General features: G+C 35.1%; 1 protein-coding gene across 1 annotated transcript in view; it reads right to left on the minus strand.

Annotated features, from left to right (window-relative positions):
• Window positions 1-2,514, minus strand: part of LOC128203099 (guanylate-binding protein 1-like) — a 73,713-nt gene extending 71,199 nt beyond the window's left edge. Inside the window, exon 1 of the mRNA XM_052904375.1 lies at window positions 2,429-2,514. The gene's annotated coding sequence lies outside the window, so the exon portion shown is untranslated. The remainder of the gene's footprint in view (window positions 1-2,428) is intronic.
• Between the last annotated feature and the right edge of the window lie 3,486 nt (window positions 2,515-6,000).

Consider the following 6,000-nt stretch of genomic DNA (forward strand, 5'->3'; position numbering starts at 1 on the left):
CATCTTCAGCATCAGAGAAATAATATTTGAAATTTATTTGTTCAGTGCATAGGACGTAATGGAATAATGTCCATATAAGTCGTATGTTCTAAAATATAATCGACAGAAATAACTAAAGTTCGGAGGAGTTAGTCGTTTCAGACATAATGTAGTGATTTTGATAGTCAAAACAATTGCAGAAAAAACTATTTAGTAAACACATCAGCTATCCAGGAAAAGACAACTCAGTAGAAAATGTGTAAGTTATATGTGGTTTATTACATGTTTTGGTATTTGTATGCAGCTACATTTATATGCTAAAATATGTTTTTGTGCAAAAGTTTGCATCGTTGACCAACTTTCGGTCAGAAACCAGGTCGCTCAGCCTTCATTGTCATTGTTATGATGCGGGCCCTGATAGCGCATATGTAAAAAAAAAACGGACATTAATGGTACGTAAATTTACTGAATAATGCACGTTTTCTACCGATAACGCCCGGTTTTTTGCGTTTTAATACACCACGATAACGGACCGAAAACACACATTTTATGCAATAATACGTATTTATAATATTCTTGACCTTGAAAAGATAGAAAATAAACATATAAATAAGGAACTATTTTATCTGTGCATTCATTGTCGTATAAAATTAGGTTACGATAGCTGTTGAGAACAACGAGAGAAAGAAAAAAGAGATAATGCTCTTGAATAATCATTTTTTTAGCAGAAATGTAGATTTAAATGAATGTAAATATAAGGATTAAAATTCGACATGTTGCATTGTATTGGGGTATGGTATGAAACGGGGCTGTTTAAAATAGGTGGAGTCCTTAAACAAAGGAGATGTAACGGATTGCGCAAATTTCTATGTGTATAGTTGTCCCTATGAATACATTTTAATGACCCTGAGGATTGTCGTGTAACACGTGTTGTTTATATCTGCATACATTGCTATGTGATTTAATGGGGATTGGACTCTCGCATCACAGACTCACTCTTGCCGCGACAAAAGTAAGCCTTATAGCGTGACCGAGTTGCTCTGTTTCCGCTATACATAAGCGTTATTCAATTGCATACAGTTCTAATGCGCAGCCTGGCCCTGACCAATGGATTCAGTTCTAAATAATTTACTTAATTAAACCAATGAAAGACTAAATGTAAATTTGGCAGTTGATTACAATACTTATGGACATGTGGCGTTTGTAATCTGCTAAGTGGATTTTTGGATGTCAGCGTTCAAATTATGGAGATGAGAATCTGTTCGGCAATCCCATTGGCAAGAGCATTTACCTGAACTCTTAAAGCCATTCTATATAGTAGATAGCTAACGCGAAATTAATTGTGGAATTTCTGGATGTTTTTTTCAATGAATTATGTGTATCTTTTATATTAGAAAAAAAGTTTTTTTATTAAAACGATCGATATATATCTAGTGTTCAGAACTAAATGCCTATCGCTGTCCTCTATTTTAGCCAGTGCGCATTCGCGAGGTTCTCTAAAACTTAATACAACCAATTAATGAGTAAATAGAAAATTGGCAAATTAGTTTGACAAACGTATAGTCGGAAGTACGTGATTAAATAAGAATAAGATGTCTTAGTATTAACACAAAATACATGAAAAGGTGAAATCAGTAAATTATAAAAATAACATTTTAACTTAAAGATGCACTCTGACTCCCAAATAAGATTTATCACAATTAAAAGTATTGTTTTAATATTTCAAAAGGATGAATAAATGCCGAAAACAATGGTTCTTATGAAAGATACCAAGTTAAATTTACAAGAAATGAGTATAAAACACGGTATTTCTACCATATGGTACTATAGTAGACCAAAGTTAATCTTTTAGCATTTACCAATCATTTAATATTTTTGCGTTTTCTGCTATTAAATACACGGTTACAATATTGTTATCAGTAATTAATACTTTCCATGAATGCATTATTTATGAAGTAGTTAAAAGTTTACCACTCAAAATTTATGAATGTTGTACACGTGAATATATTGATTTTGAATAAGAGTGTCACTTTAAAGTTTCTAACGAAGGATTGTGTGTTTATAAATATAAGATTCCACAAAGCTAATTGTGTTTAGAACCTTATTATTTTCTGCGAGTGACTATGAGTGAATTATGGACACATGCTGGTCTTGAAGTATAAATGTACCGTCTTATCATCGCCCGCTAATTGTTGTTTGAACAATTTTAAACATAATTATACAAGTAGTTTTTATTTTATAAAACATCCACATTGTAGGCGGTGAGTGTATTGTACACAATAATTATTTTTCAATTGAATCTCTTTCCAAATATGCAAAGATTTATTAAAATGTAAACTGAAAATTGAGATAACTATGACACTTATTCTGTTTCAAAATATATTTCTTTTCAAAGGGTATTTTTAGTCAAAATTAAAATTGATCTATTGTGTATAATATAATTGCAAACCTTTATTTGCAGTTCTTTTTTCTCCTTCTTCTGATTCTCCTTTAAATCTCCAATTTCAACAATGCAGAATAAAGGGCAGGTTTAAAACATATGAAAATTGATGTAAATGAAATGTTTGAGTAGTCTCGTCATAATTACCATAAGGGATATGCTGATCATGACCGTTCCGAGTATTAGCATAATTATATGATAATGGTAAGTGTTTTTACGTAAAAGAGAGGCTATAATTAAATCTGTTTTTACACCTGCATGCGTAATTCGTGACTATGTTTTGATTTCGAACGTAAATAAGCATCGAATGTCTATAATGTTGAAATTCAGACAAACGAATTTACCAACGGTGCATATGAAATGAGCTAAATTTGTCCACATGCTACTATGTATAGATGCATGGACACATTTTGCCACTTGAGGTGTCAATTGTTGAATTTATTATTTTTCCATAATCACGAAACCATTGTGAGAAAGGTTTTATTTGTATTTTGTTTGCATATATATACTTTCCAGGTAAAGACCACACTAATACAGTCGTTTTTTTATATTAAATAAGGTTAATAATTAACTAATTACACATCATAATTGGTTGAATTAACAAACAAAAATGCTATTTAGGTGGAAATGAATTGAGACCGAAAATTTCAAAACGTGGAATGTGCTGAAAAATGTATCATTTATTTACTCACCGATGCATTATATACCATGAGTGTTGTTTTATTTGCGAATGATGATGGCCTTCTAGTCCTTTGGTTTTACCTGTGTATCTGATTGTAAAGAAATTCGCTATGTAAAAAATGACGAACAAATGAATTTACCATTTTAATGAAACGGAACAGAAGTAATACATAAAGCATTTGCTTTTTGTTGTCAGAACAAACCTGAAAATTCGCATAAAGAGTAGGTGGCTGGATGACCAATCGGTATGTTGGCTGTGTGAGCTGAAGGGATCATGGACTGTGTATGGTAGGTGGATGGATGATTGATTTGCAGAGTATCTGGCTCTGTGGGTTTGCAGGGAATATGGCTCTGTGAGCTGCATCGTAGGTGGTTGTGTGAGCTGTATGACAAATGGATGTGTTAGCTGCATTGAAGTTGGATTTTTGAGCAGCTGTGTTGATGGCTATAGCATGAGAAGTTGTGTGAGCTTCAATAAATGTGGTTGTATGGACTAAAGATTAGTTGCTTTGGGAACAGCTGTAGGGTGGGTTGCCTTGTGAAATATAGGGTAGTGGGATGAGACCGCTATTTAGACGGCTGCTGTGTGACTTAGAGCGTAGGGGACAAGTGAGCTGTAGGACAGATGGCTATATGTTCAGCAGGAAAGGTGGCAACGTGACAAGGCAGGTGGTTTAATACGGGCTCTTAACCGAGCGAAGCTCGGCAGAGCCCTATTTCGGTCACACATAGCACTACTTTCGTTCAAAAGTTGCACATACTATCAGCCTGAAGAAAAGACGTAATGGTGATGGAACCAGTATTTTCTGTTCATAAACTATATTGAGCGCGTGCATGCGGGACACCAAAATCATCAGAGCGTGACGACACGAAAGAAAACAGGCTCATGAAATTTTAAACTATGAGATGCGAAAAAGCGCCCCACTAGTTATTAAAATAATTCAAAATATGCTTATAAACGCTTACTATGAATGCTATTGGTAAACTCACAAAGACAAATAAAACATATTTCTATAGATTGTCTGAGATATATACTTTGTTTTCACTTGTTTATTAAAGATATTCATACGCATTGTTTACCATTCTATACGAAGGCCACACTTGACAGTTAGTAGTTGTCATTTTAGGCTTTACAATATCGATACTAATAAGATGTTTGACAGTTGTTGATCGGATAGAAAATGCGAAGAATTAATTCCTGTTGGATTACCGATTTAATTGCGACCATGGATTATACCGGTACACATAGCAGAGCTTGTCACGTCAGCCAGGTACAGTATGATTATTTTGTATAAAACACTTTTCAGTAAATCATAGGCTACAATGAAGATATCAATTTCATAAACTTATGACATGCGGTTGACCAGTTCAGAAATTCTTATGGCTGAGCGAAACATTGTCACTGACAAGATGGATGGGGTGTACCGTCTGTGAGTCTCAACAATGGATGAGTGAGATGTTTTGACTGAGATCAAAGGATGGGAACACCTTTCAATTACTAACACGCTGGTTGAGAGATTGAAACTAAAAATATATACAGGAATTGTGTGACAGGTGAACTCTTGTGCCATGCAACACCATTTTGTGTAAATTAAGACGTGGGGCGGGGAGGGTGCGGGAGGGGTATCCCCTCCTGTCAAGTGAAACCATGGCGGAGCGCAAGATGATGACTGAAAAGATCAATGGACGGTTGCGGTCCGACACCATGTGAATGATAAAGATTGTATGTAATATTAAAATATTTAATATGTAAAAATATACGACCAAAAGTGGATTATTTGTTTATTATATGTATCATAGAGTACACAAACACATTTTTTATAATTCTCAGACCAAGAGATCACCCAAGGGACCGAATCGCCCAAATCAGATAGCTCGACTGGCCACAACTGCAGTCCAAATACCAGGTAACTGAAATGCAACACCACTTTTTTGTGACAGATGTTATTAAATTAAGAGGTTGGAAGGGGAGGGTGCGGGAGGGGTTTCCCCTCCTGCCAAAAAAACCCATGGCGGAGCGCAAGATTAAGACTGAAAAGATAAATGAACGGTTGCGGTCCAACATCATGGCTTTGTGAGCTATTGTGACTGTAAAGATGAATGGTTTTGCTTTGATCCACAGATTGTGTGAAAGATTGTAAATAAATAGTGCCGAGTGACTTTTCGTGTCAAGCAACACTATGGGAGATGAGCGATTGTGACTGAATATGTTGAGAGGAAGGCTGACACCATAAGAGTGCAAGATTGTGATTGAAAGACAAATCGGCAAATGCCGGTTGATGGTTTTGCTGTGGGCCACAGATGGTGTGAAATATTGTAACTAAATAGTCAGTCCAGGGTGTGGAGAAGGCGAACCATCATGCCAAACAACCCCCATGACTGAGTGAGAGTTGCCGTACCCTTTCCATGAAACAATATGGCTTTGTGAGAGAATCATCAATGTTGTTAAAATACACTTACTTTACAGGTGCACCTGCTCATTGATGAGCTGTTTCTTTCCGAATTGAATTTCTTTCCCGACATGCCGTTTTTGTTGCGGCTTTGAGATTATATCATTTTCTAATAAAACTGCTGACCTTCATTGGTCTTTGGACTGTATTGTGCATCTATTCGCCCATTTTGCTCTTTTAAGCAAACATTGAATTAATTGGAAACAAGTATCACAACTTACTACACATGATGCAGAATTATGTTTCATTTAGTGTGCATATGATTTTTAGCTTGTGAAAATGAAAAACATCTACTTAAACAATCACAGCAACACAATGAGATCCCTATCTAAAGAAATATTGCTACTTTTCATTCATTCATACTGTCAATCATTCATGAATATATTCATTTACTTGAAGTTAGTAAATTGGAAAAAAATACATCTCTGATGGCAAAAGCAATAAAAAGTG

The sequence above is a fragment of the Mya arenaria genome, chromosome 9 (assembly GCF_026914265.1).
Source record: "Mya arenaria isolate MELC-2E11 chromosome 9, ASM2691426v1".
Taxonomy (NCBI): Eukaryota; Metazoa; Mollusca; class Bivalvia; order Myida; family Myidae; genus Mya; species Mya arenaria.